A 14,081-nucleotide genomic window follows, 5' to 3' on the forward strand; every position below is an offset into this window, starting at 1 on the left:
GAAAGCTTAGACCAGATAATCTTTTGATGTCCCTTCCAACCTGGGCTATTCTATGATTGTATGATAAGTTAGTACGTCACAGTTATCAAGAATTGGTAGTGCTAAGATAGTTGTCAAATATTCTAATATTTATATACCTAAATATAAAGTAATTCAATATTAAAAGATAATAAGACTAAAAGCAACTTCTTCAGTGTGTCCCAACTCTTCTGATTTGCACTGAGATAATTTTAAAGTGTAATTTATCATTCCCTTACCTCTTTATACTTACTCACCCATTTGTAATGCTTTTAGGAGGTGCGCTGGCAAACTATTACTCTTCTGGCCTTGCAGGAGATGATCACATCCCTAAACCCCCGTATTTTGTTCTGTTCTTGGCAATGGCAAACGATTTCACTCCAGCCACTTGCAACCCACTCACTTCTCTTCAGGGCACGATTATATTTTCTGCTCATCCCTGCTGGAACATGGAAACAAGAAAACAACTGTAATGCAAAAAAAAAAAAAAAAAAAAGGTGATTGGATTCAATCAGAAAGAAACTCCCCAGAAACATCTGGCCAGTGCCCTCCTCAGTCCTCGTGGATCTCTATCCAAGTCCATTAGACAAGCAGTGTTTTCCAGTCCTTGAACTTTTGGGTTGAGGACCAGACTGGACTTCTTATTCTGTGACAGAGGCAGTGAATGGCCAACTGCTGAAGCAAGAAGCTAGGCAAATGCTTTAAAGTACAAAAAGATCGTGCGTGAGGGAATAAGAAGGGACAGAGTAAGAGCACAGGTAAGAAGATAATTGCAGCTTCTCCACTGAGTCCTCTAAGGAGAAGATGGAGATTTTTGCAAAGACAAACCCTGTCTTGAGGGAATATCCAGAGACTTCATTTTGCTTTCCAAGACAAAAAGTGGTTCAGTTACCAGAATAGATCTAAAACTCTGGGAATCATTTTGCTGGAATTATCTGCAACCCAGAAAAGTTACCAGAACCAGACTTTTACATCCATCTCCCACAACAAAGCCAGATGAATTAGCAGTGTTGAGAGGGAAAACATTTACTGATACAAACAAATTCTGACAACAGTATGTGAGGAGAGCTGATCATACATTTTTTCCTCCTAGCCTGACAGCTTCACACACTCTCAGATTGAAATGCTGAAAACACCTGCCTACAAAGAATTGACCACAGCAGTGATTTGTCAGAGGTAGTCAATATAGGATAAGGAGAAATTCACTCTGACTTCTTGTGTCGCGGCAATAAGATTGTTAAATTTCCAGTGAGCAGTGAGTCATCCAGTTTCTGCTTGAAATCAAATCTACTGAATGCGAGTCTTTTGTCTTCGGCAGACTGTGAGGAACTTTGACCTGCTTGCAGTGATTGTTTTTTATTCCACAGTCAAAATGGTTAAGAGCTAGTTCTTTGGAGTCTCTGGGTTTGTTCTGCAGCTCTCTACAATGAAAACCATTTCTTGGAATATTTTTTGTGCCTTTAGGAGTGCCTTATATAAGGATCCCTGCATGGAAAGAAGGCTCTGAACTCTGTCTACCCATGAATGGTTCACCAGGCAGGACTGAACATCTACTTCACTTAGAATGCTGTATTGTCCAAGCCACTAATATAACAGTCCTTTGACTATGTTGATCTTTGGGGTACTGAGCACCAGATATTTTTGTGGCTCATGAACTAATTACTCAGCATGTACTGTAGAAATGCAAAGGGAAAAATGAATCCAGGAAAGTGGTACCCGGAAGCAGAAGGTGAGATTTGGGCTGAAAACTTTAAGATAATATAGAAATCTGTTTTCATTCTGGATGTAGAGTCAGAGGGAAATACTGCTGACACCATCTGGCTTTCAACACTCAAATTCTGTGAATAAAACATTGTGTTAAATTCCTCCCTCATTAAATCAGCTGTTTAGCTATGTTGTATTCTGCTACTGCAGCTCTGATCTGCATTTACAGTGTTGCCTATAATACCTTGTAAGGCAAACAAAATGCCTGAACTATGAGGTATAATGTAATGCAAAAGTCGGGCCAGACACATTCTTGTCTAGTTAAGTACATTTTAACATTCTTTACTGAATACTTGTTGAGCCGTATATTTTTTAATGTAGTGGTGGGGTAGCGAGGAGCAATCATCTTTCCCAAAAATTCAGAACAACAGTCAAAATATCTCTGGAGTTTCACAAGAAAAATTTCCTTGTCAACACCATTCAGGAGCCGTTAACCATAGGAGCATGGAAAAAGGTCTAAGAATAGGGCTGTATCTTTAAAACAGAAAGTTGCTCTTGAAAGGCCTTAGATTGGCATCACTGGAGATTTTGATGGATGATTAAGACAAATACCATCTGGACAAGCAACAGCAAAATGCCCCCAATATGCTATTGTCTATCAGTCCTGGCCCTTAAACGCCAGCTGTAAGTGACTGTCAAGATAGGATGGGTTCTGTCACAGGCCCGTTTATTCCCCTTTAAAAGGACAGGGTGCTTGGCAGTGACTAGGTTCTCCAGAAAAAAAAATGTTAAAAGAACTGTTCTCATCTCAAACTTTTCCTTTAAATGTGTCTCCTGATCACTACAATGAACTTGGTTAACTAGGCAGCTGGGATATTGTGCACAGTGCTTATTATACTGATCACTAACATTTCAGCCCTCATTGTGGAGATCCAAGTTTTGTATCTCATCTTACACTTTGAATTTAGATATAGCAGGGTATTTTTGTTCTGTTCTTGCAGCACATGGAAAAATAGTGGGATGTCAGTGTACAGAAAGAAATGAACAAGAGCACATGAATAACATCATTTTATACAAACTAACAAAACACTAGAAGTCCATTGCACTGTTCATATAAAATATTCCAAAAAGTGGTAAGAAAGGAACAGTTCTGTTCTCTCCTAAATATTGATCTTTCTGTGTTTGCAGAATTTTGCCTAAAGCCTTTGGTTTATGATAGAGTGTTTGAATAGTGTGACACAGAGGGGAAAAAGGATAAACTTTCTAGTGGGTCTCTCTAAAACATTCATTATATGTCCATCTATCGCTATGGAAAGGAAACTGTATTCAGTGACCCAGCTGATCCTGCCAGTACTTTGTCACTGCTTCCAAAAATTAGAGTCATTACATACATATGAAGGTCTCTATGCATTCAGAAATGCCCTTTGGACACCAATGTCAAAATTAAAGGGACAGCAGGGGTTACTTTTTCCACCTTTTTTGTATTTCACTGCCCTTCTAGTTATTGCTACATCAGAATTGTCAGGCTGATTTTTACTCATGGAGCTTATATAGATCATCTTCTTGACTCTGAAATGCAGCAGATTTTATCATTAATTGTTTCCTAAAAATATCTTCAACCTCTTTCTCAATCAAGTGATACAATTAGAATACAATGCAAAATAGAAGCACACTTACTAGGAGTTTTTCAAGAGACTCTGCCTCTTTCTCTGATTCTTAAAGAGTGTTTTTGTTTGCTTGCAAAAGCAAAGGAATACATTTGCCGGTCCCTTGACACTCCTCTGCAAGTGTATGTGCCTGATATGAATTCTGTCACAAGCCAGTGGGAAAAATTTTTGTTGGTGCCCATTGTGAAAAGATTGGCAGCGTATCAGTGTTTATATCCCATTACAGGTCTCTTGAGCTGCTTATCTTTCTCAGTGCTAGCTCGCATCTTAGGCAAATCCTACATGCTGCCACAAACCTACTGCCTAACTTGGGTCAAGTCACTTGGGGACCTATCTAGGCGCAGTGTGGCAATGCTGAGTACAATGGTCATGTTGTTATGTGGTTATGTTTAATCCAGCATCGTCTCTCTGACCACTGCTACTAGAAGAGCGAGGTACAAAAACCTATGGTGTAAGTAGGATTTGCCTTTCTCTGCAACCTCCCCCTGGTAGTAGGAATGGTGTCAGAAGCCAAGAAGAAAGATAAAGGAAAGTGAGAAGAACAGAAGAATAAGTTAATAAATAAATAGATTCTGGAGACACAGAAATCCACCCAAGACATTTCAGTAGAAGTGAGGATGAAGAAAGACAACAGAACAGGAGAGAAAATTATAGAATCAGGTAGCAGAGAGGAAGCATTAAAGAATGATAATGCTTACAACATTCTTTGTTGTAGGTACCTATTAAAAATTAATCTGTTTGAATGAAGGTGTCTCAAAACCATATATTCAGATACAGTTAAGGTATCTATTTACTCTGCATCTGTAATCTCATGCCTCAGCCTGGGCTTTGGCCCAACCATATTCTGAACCACTATTTTATCCAAATTAAGACACAGGATATATGTCTGCATGGCTAGCTATCTTGGGTGCTATAAGTATGAACAGTCTTTGTATTTTCACCTGAAGACAAACAAATTGAATCCTAGATGATCTTACATCCTTTGTTTGAACTGAAACAGATCAACAGAATTGCTCACATGGTTGGTACCAGTTTTAGATGTAGGTCAACAACTAACAGTTCCATAAACTCGTCTTTCATAGTCTGTTCACAGAGCATGAGGATCTGAGCTCCCTCCCACCTTGTCCCCTTGGCCATTCTGGAAGGTGACTGAGGAGGGGATAATGACAGATCCACAAATATTAGTCAAGTTTTGTATTTAAAGTTCGTGAACAGTATGCTCAGGGACAGTTGCCAGACTTTGTCTCATACTCAGGATAAATACTAATTAGAGATACAATTACTGACATGAAGAATCATATTTTGTGAACTTTCAACAGCAGTTTACAGATCCTCAGCATAAAAGGAAAAAATGCACAAAGAGATTTAAGGTGGTAATTTAGGATGGATTTCCTCATTGTGAAAATGTCCTTGCTGTCATAGAACTGCATCTGATCTTGAACATTCCTTCCGTTTAGTTGATTTTTATTGTATTAATAAAATTATCACTTTCTAAAGTAAAATCAGATTTGGTAACTCCCACATAGAGAATAAACTGAAAGCCAGCATGTTAAAAGTGTTATAATTTGCATTCATATACTGCTTTTTATCAAAGAATCTCAAAATATTTTTTAAATGGCTATTATTCAGCTTTTCAGAGGAGAAAACAAAAAAAGGGACACAATCACAAAGATTAACACTTTTCAACTTGGATATAAATATTAGATATGGAAAACATGGCCCAGCATTCAGAATTTCTGAATACCTACAGCTGCTAGTACTTCTGAAAATCAGGCCATAACTGGCTTTCAGGTCAACAAAAGATATTGACTAAAATTAACCACTTTCTATTTAGATTAGTTGCTATTAAAGATTCTAATTGCTTAGGATTACAGCTGGTTGAAAAATGAAAATTATTTTCATGCAGTATTTTGAAGTCTCAAGTTTGAGTTCATTCCTAAGGATTTGAAACAAATTGATTTTCATTTCACTTCTATTTATTAAGCAATAGTTTACAAGTAAATGATTAATATTATTTCTCATTTGGCTTTCAGATAAACCAAAAGGATTATTAGGATTAGTAGGAGAGTTATTTTTAAAATTATAAATAATTCAGAGCCTTCCCGCTCCCCCATTATCTGCAGTTACATGCTGACCAGAAGAGAGTCAATATACTTTCCCACAGTAACTTTTTAGGCAAGACAAAGTATAGCCCATTGGCGGCTGCCAGGCACTTCTATAAAATGTCGTTGGCATCTAAAATTACATACCTAGCTGTGCTCAGAAATTCTGCAGCAGTTCTTGAGGTTTAGGCTCAAGCAGAGAACGTCACCCATTCTGCTCAATTTCCCCAGGAAAGGCCAAAAGGTCTGCAAGCCATGCAAGCACCACACCAGAAAGCAAGTGGTTGGTCAGGATGGGGAAGGGTTGGAGGAAGGAGCCCGCTCTCCACTCCAAGAACAGGTGCTGGAGCAGGAGATCTATCCTCTCCCAGGAGAAAGTGGGATGCCATTTTATCAAGCTGATACAGCTGTCCAGCTTTCCTTTCTGCTCATGTTCAAAGGGGAGGGGGAGAAGATGACTTTAAACTTCCAAAACGTCTTAAAGTCTGTGAGGTTTTGAACAATCTAGAGATGCAGGTTCAAATGAACTTAAGCCTTGGTCTCATTTCCTGGACAAAGTGTCTGAAAAATGGGAATACTGAGCAAAAAGACACAGAGCACCTTTACTGGCATTTTTTTTTTCAGAAAAGGTCACCCAGCTCTGTTCAGCGTTTTGCCACATGAGAAACCTATGCAGATGTGGGCAGCTCTCCTTTCCGTTCATTCCTCTTGTAGTTTAACCCCAGTAGGCAGCTCAACTCTACGCATCCACTTGCTTACTCCTGCCAGTGGCACGGGGGAGAGAATTAGAAGGGTAAAAGTGAGAAAACTCATGGGTGGAGGTGAAGACCCAACTTTTGATATGTAAAGCAAAAGCTGCACATGCAAGCAAAGCGAAATAAGGAATTCATTCACTACTTCCCATCAGCAGGCGGGTGTTCAGCCATCTCCAGGAAAGCAGGGCTCCATCACCTGTAATGGTAACTTGGGAAGTGAAATGCCATAACTCTGAGCGTCCCCCCTTCCTCCTTCTTTCCCCAGCTTTTATTGCTGAGCACGATGTCACATGGTCTGGGATATCCCCTTGGTCAGCTGGGGTCAGCTGTCCTGGCTGTGTCCCCTCCCAGCCTCTCGTGCACCCCAGTTCACTCGCTGGGAGAGCATGAGAAACAGAGAAGGCCTTGAGGCTGTGTAAGCACTGCTCTTCAATAGCTAAAATGGGGGGTTGTTATCACCACCCGTTTGGTCAGAAATCCAAAACATAACACCATACGAGCTTCTATGAAGAGCTCTGTCCCAGCCAAAACCAGTACCATTCTCCACACAAACAGACAGACGCGTGGCTATGCCTCTCAGGTCACCCATCTCTGTATTTGACTTCATAGGGATTTTTGCTCCGTCCTTTAGGAAGCCTCGTGCTACTTTCTCTCTCTCTAGGTGCAGAAAAAAACCCTTTACATTTCAAGTACACCTTCACCCAAGTTAGTGTGATTATCTTTCTACTCAAAATCCTAGCTGAACCTTCCATATCTTTTAGCACTTGTTTACTCAACATCAATTTCTGCTGCCATAATTCTTTATCATAGTTTACTTGGCAAACTACATCTATTAAACTGTCAGTTTGGGGTGAGACAGTTCAAGGAGGATGGAAATAGTCTTCAAACCAAGAGTGCAGCCTGAAGTGTAGATGGCGAAAATCTTAAAAAGCAGCCTTGTCATTAAAAGTGGCAGCAAGGTACTGAAAAGAAGTCTATTCAGACTACATGTTGGTAAAACTCATGTTGATGGAAAAAATGGAAACGTATAGCGTCTGTCAGCCACCCTGTTTCAAAGGACTTTTGCAGTTTGCAGCATTTGGAGAAACTATCAATCTTCAAGAATGCTACCTTTATTCATCCCTAATTTTACTGCACCTGACCAGGAAGATTTGCATTTGTCCCATGCACAGGGCCCAGGAAAAAAAAAATAAATAAAAGGGAAGAAAAGAAAAAAAAAAAACAAACCTTCTTGTTTTTATTTTCTTGCTTTAACACTTCATTAACTTATCAGCTTGGAAACACAGAGTTTACCCCCAGCCAATTCCCATCTGGTTCCTCAACAGGCTTTTTGCAAGCAGTAAGTCCGTTATTAGTGCTAGGGTTGTTTGGGGTTTTTTTTCCTATTGTCAGTCATTTCTACTATTCTTAAGTGAAATGTTCCAGCTCAGAAACAACTCCCAGTAGGCAACTGCTGCCCAGGCATGACCTCAGAACTGAGTGCTGTCATCATTGAAGAGATGTAAACACTGAAGCTCTCTGGCACCAGTATTTCAGAAGGAAACATGCCTTGTATATGGGACTGTGGCAAAGATCACATATAAGTCAATGCAGCAACAAGTACTTAAGAAACTAATAACAGTTTGATTTCTGCCTGAAGGTTCTCAGTCATTCTCAGATGCCAGAAACTTCATCTTCTTCTTAAGTGTAATTACACAGGATTTTTCTGGAATGCAACTATTTTGGCTATGGTCAGAGCAAACTCAATGGCAATATCAAGTCATTTTAGCAAAAATTCTAGTATATTTTTAAAGCCAAGGGATGCCTCCTGTTGCAGTTTGATCCTGGCAGAAAAATAAGCCGGGGAACATGATGTTACAGTTCGACTTTCCCCTTACTGAGCCAAGACTGATAAAGACATTAAGGTGTCACTAGCGTTATCTGTCTAAAAAAATATTCAAAAGGAATACTGACAGAGGAATTTGCAAGTCTGCTACCCAGATATTAAACAGTCTGTATAGCATAGGAAAGTCTTGTCACAAAGATCTTCACATGCTGCTCAGTCAGTTCAGCTTCTTCCTCCTCCAGCTGTTCGTCAGAAATTGAAACTCTGGCTATCAAACCCAGAAAGATGTCTCAAGGCAAACTGGCCAGGTTTATGATCAAAGGCTAATGAAAAGGTTAGTAATCTGTGCCAAGGACAGCTGGAAAGTTCACCCTGGAGACAAAACTGTGACCAGCTTGAATGCACAAGCTATCTTTTTGCTAATGTCGAATATTAGAAGTGTAGGATGAAGAAATTTGTAAATGTGGAAAGAAGTGTTTGTGTCCAGATTCCACTGCATTCACTTCTCCTTCTCATACATACTAATGGCCCTCTGTCAGCCCTTGAGTAAAAATAGCATGAGTGTTTCTTACCAGCTGAAATGAAGGGTAAGGACAGAATGGGGAATCTGTAACAAGTAGAAAAGCATCTGCTAAGACACTATGGCAAAAAGTTAGTTTCACTGATTTAAATCACATTTCAACATCTTACTAAAACCTAAAAGCTGCTGTAACCTGTTTACTACCTACATGCTGTAGAAACACCAGATAGCTGATGAAGAACCTAGTCCCTATACTTAAAAGGTAACTTTAGCTGATTTTGTTCTTTAGCACTGGTTTGGCCCAGCTCAGTTCTCATTGTTTTCTCACAGGCTTTTTGTTTAACCACAGACACCTCCTTTCTTTGTTGGGCTACTCCCCATCTGCAGAGGAATGATGCTTCTCCTCCCTGAAAGCAGTGATGAGGAGACTACAGTGGGTGCTGTCGTGGAAGATTGACTTTCTTTCACTGCTTTTTTCTTTCCATTTCTCTGTGTATTAGTGGCACCACCACAATGCCAGAGCTGTACGTGAACACCATCTCCAATTCAACTATCAGATTCTCACAGCAGTCAACAGCTTTCTAGAAATCTTACACTGATTAATATTTGTCAGTTACTGATCATCAAATCCCTTAAAGCAGAAGGCTTGCTCTTAACACTAATGCCAAAAAGCTGACTCAAAATAAAGTAGAAAAATAAAAATTGTTATCATGCTCAATTTTATTTTGTTCAATACAAGGACTAAATCCAAGCTAACAATTATGTTGCTGTGGTTAAATAACCATGATGTTATTTATGGCAAAAAAGGACTCTCTGGAAGCAGAAGGTTAATGAAAAATGCATAAAATAAATTTTAAAAGAACGTAAAATGGATAAAAATATAACTATGGAAAGGCTTCAAAGAGTGCTAAAAGAAACCTGAATTTGCCTGTAGAATGAGACACTTGAGGGAACAGGGCAAAAAGGCTAAACGAAACTAAGAAAGAAACAAGGCAACACAAAGTATATAACCAAATGACAAAGAGGAAACGTTTGTGAAACCTTCCTATCATTTAGTATACTAGAAAAACAACACTGAACTTTAGCCAGCTTAGGAACCCCTTATTTACATTAGAGAGCAAAGCTAGCAGTTCCATTGGTTTCAGAGATGTGACATGAATAAGTGTTTGTCTCTTTATATACGCTTTATCTTTCAGAGTTTTCACTTGATAGTTGCTCATTGTTGCAAAGGGTGAAGAAAGATCAATGCTATGAGGTTCATCATATTTAGAATGACACTGAAACCAACAAATTCCTAATCTACCATATAATGGCTTTACTCTGGTAAACTTTCTTTCCTGTTAAGATATATCTAATTGCAAAAAAGGGTAGAGAAATTAATTTGGCTCATGCTTTTTAATGTATGAATGCATCACTTGCTTTAATGTTTCTAACACAACTTCTGAAAACAATTTTTTTGTTGTGTATCCCATGCTTGTCCTTCTGGGACAATGCAGTTTTACTTTAACACTATGTATGTTTCATTTGTACTTTTAATCATCATCATCTAGGGCCCAGCTGTACACAGCAAACCTGGCCAACCAGCTTCCCTGTAGAACCGAAGTAGATAGGTAGGATTAATCAACAGATAGAAGTGCCTTCAGCAGACAAATCAGAAGGTACCTTTTCTCTCTATTGATTGTCCTGACAGATCAACCAGCAATACTTTTAAGTCTGAAACAGGCATGAGGACAAAATCACATTTCTGTCAAATTACTCAAAGAGAAGATATCATGGAGTCAGTTTTATACCGGACTCAGAAGGGTCCACAACACATGGTCCACACATCCTTCCATGAAATTAAACTTTTTTATATTTTAAATAAATTTGGACCAACAGAACAAGTTTTTGTCAGATAAATACCTGCTTGCCATGGTACTGGTGTTTCTTGTTCGCTACTATAAGATTTGTAGTATTGTCCAGCCACAATGAAATTCAGGTGAGGCGGTGTGACATACACTGCCCCAGAATGAAACATTTTCACATTTACAGTTTTTGTGGTCTTCCACACTTTCCGGAGTTCTCTATCCCTATTCTATTACAAAATTTTATTAAGCTTTGCATGTCCGAATGAGGTATTATAGGGTCAACAATGGCAGAGTAGCCATTCAATAGTTAAAGGTTGTCTTTATGTTAGGTTTTAAGTGGTTAACGAGTTTCATTCACCAAATTGTTGGACAGTGGGACTTTCGTTACGCTTTAGAAACCCTCTAGCTTAACGTAATTATGAGGTGGAAAGAAAATTGTATAAACATTTTAACTAGCTTCCAAAAGTTGGCTTGCTTCCTCCGTTGGTGTCTTGCACAGCTACATGTGTTATACACTTGTCTGGTGAACAAGCTTCGTTAAGTTCCACATCCCATACTTCATCTACTGTATTACATGCGTTAACAGTTTCATAATGCTGTGCATATTTTAGCTGGCAAAGCTTTAAGTTTAGGTTGTGTTACACATTAAAAATTCTGCAAGTCAGAATGAGGCTTTATAAAACTCACTCAAGAGTTTGTAGCGTCCAAATGTCTCTCAATTACAGGACATCAACTGTTCAAATTATATGGACATCTTTGAAAATTACCCTTTTGTAATATGCTTACTTACTGCTCAGAACGACATTTATACTGATTTGTGTTTTCAGCACTGTCTGGAATAGGATGTTGTATTTGTTTAGGAGTGACACCTAAGCATTTGTCACTTCCTACAGATTTGTGAGACCCAGGGGCATAGAGTAGGGAGGCGTTTGTTTTGTTTATTATGTGGCAGGAATAGAAAAGGGAGAGTAAACTAACTCTTCCTTGAAATGCTACTGAATGCCATACACTCTTTGCTGAGTTGTTGGAGGAGGTCCTCCACATATAAAAAACAACTGGTGGCTCACCAGAACAAGTTGCCTGGCCCCTTCCCTATCACCATTCTTCCAAGAAATCACCATTCTTCTCTCAGAAATGAGAAGGTCGGGTGAGTTGCTCTGAATTGCTCCCTTTCTTTGACACATTTTCACAGCCCCTCCACAGGAAGGAGATACCTGATGTCACCTGGCAAAATGTAGTCAGTGTCAAGCCACCATTTGCAAATTTGGTCCTGCCTTGGACCATGCTGCACAGGTCATCTCCTGAAGCATGCTTGCCTCCTCTTCTGCGTGACCAGATGTGTGCCCAGTTGCTTGGCCAAGGTATGAGTATGTGTGTTTGCATCTGTGTCTCCCTGCATGTATGTTCCCTGCACAGCACCATGTATCTTTAATGACATTATCTTTAGATCAGATATAGTGGCTGTACCATGAATGCCTCCACTGTGGTAGTATAAGCTTCTCAAGCTAACAAGATGTATATCACTGATTAAGGGGATGGTTTTATTTGCTCAGAGTTCATGACTGGAACTCTACATATGCAGTGCAGCTTTTGGGTGTGGACACCCACAGACTATTTTAATCTATATATAAATCAAATACACAGCTACGGTTTTCTACAAATTAAAATGCTGGCTCCTTGAAATCACAGGGTGTTTTGTCTTTGTCTTTAATGAATATTTGGAAAGAAATCTTGGCCCAAAGTGCTTTGTTACAGGCTTAAACACATGTTTAAGTATTCTGTTGAGTCAAAGCCACACATTAGGTACACAAAGAATGTTTTAAAACACATTTAATATGGTTTTAGTGATCAGCTTATATACAAATAAAATAAAATTAAGTACTCTTCATTTTAATCCTCTAATGGCTAAATCTTTATGGAAGGTATAAAGAAATTAACAGGAGACTTTCACAACAACATGAGATTTAAATTTCAGTAAGTCAGACACTAAACAACAACTGACTTATGCTGTTGACCTGTGCATACACATAATTATCCTGATTCCTTTTTTAAGAACATTTATGTGTTAAATTTTAGGTATTAAATATCTGAAGTTATTAAACTTTATGAAAATGAACCATATACGTAAGCTAAATGTCAAGGGACAGATCTATGCAGCTTGATTGTAGCACATAATATTATAATATTATTTCTAAAAGCAACACAGTTAGAAGAACATATTTAAAAGATATCTAATTGTTAGTATATTAAGTTGCTTCATAACTAAAATATAAGTAAGAGAAAACAAAGTGACTCAACATTTAAATGAACATTAAGGAGACACACAAAAATGACCTCAGAGGAAGAAGAAACACTTTGTTTAATGCATCTATTTGGTATCCAGACAAACTTCAACTCACTTATAATAGTTTTTCTTCGTGGTATTTGTAAAGAGGAACAAATCAGAAATACCAGTTCCTAGCCCTGGAAACTCTGCCTTACAACTTTTAAAATTGATTAAAATCTTCTGGCAAACTCATGATGTGTTTAACCATTAACTTATCCACATAGCAAATACCTGACCTCCCAGTTTGTTAACTAATTAGCAGGTCAAATCAACTGCCAGAATTAAGAATATTTAATACTCAAGGGTGCAAATCAGCATTGTCCACACTGGTGATAATAATCTCCTTATGTAACACCTACCTCGATATTTCACCAGTAATGGTTGGACAGCCTCATTTATGTATCGACTGTTTTAGAAAATGTGCCCTAACATGTCCCAAGGCGCAGATAACAAATGCAATAACTTGCACAGAAATAATGCCCTACAGTATAATAATATACGTGCATAGGAAAAAATGTATGGTATGTAAAAATCATTCAAACAATAAAATGGATACTGATGCAGAATTTTTTTTTTTTATATGGGTTTATACACTAGAGATCTACTCATCTAATAGTACTAAGAATTAAGAATACACCCTTTAGGGAACATCTAAAGACAGCAGATCCTAAATCAGATAGATCGACTGAAAAAAAGTTCTCCCAGTTTTGTTTTCCATGCATGCTTGCCAGAAAGCTATGTGACACACTAGCAGGGAATACTCCATAGGGCCTAATGTTTTGCCTATGCAGATATGTGATATATGAGGAATGATCAGTGGAATAATTTTTCTACACAGAAATGTCTTGCTGGTTGCCAATTTTTATTTCTTATACCATTCCTTATCTTCATTTTTTTCTTCACTTAATGGCTTAAAATTGTGATTGTTCACTTCAGTCATATGTGTCTTACTACAATGAGATCCAACAGAATTATTTTGTTTTCATAATAAAAAAGCCCTAAATACTCTGACATCACTCACTACACATACTGCTACGATTTTGCATCACAACTCTATTTTCCTTAATGCTTTTAAGATAAAGACTGTTTCCCATTTTTTACAGTTGTATTTTCCAGTAATGCAAAAGGAAAAAAAAAATTTAGCTTAATGGCATAAATATCAGGGAAAAATTGAAATATTTGCATTTCTGGGAAAAAAATTAGGATCACTAGAAGAGGAAAATTGAAATTGCAGCACTTAATTTTAAATCCGCAGTAGCCGTGGAGGGTCAGGCATCCTAGCAATGCTGACCCAGCAGTTAAAATGAAAAACATCAC

The sequence above is a fragment of the Gavia stellata genome, chromosome 2 (genome assembly GCF_030936135.1).
Source record: "Gavia stellata isolate bGavSte3 chromosome 2, bGavSte3.hap2, whole genome shotgun sequence".
NCBI lineage: Eukaryota > Metazoa > Chordata > Aves > Gaviiformes > Gaviidae > Gavia > Gavia stellata.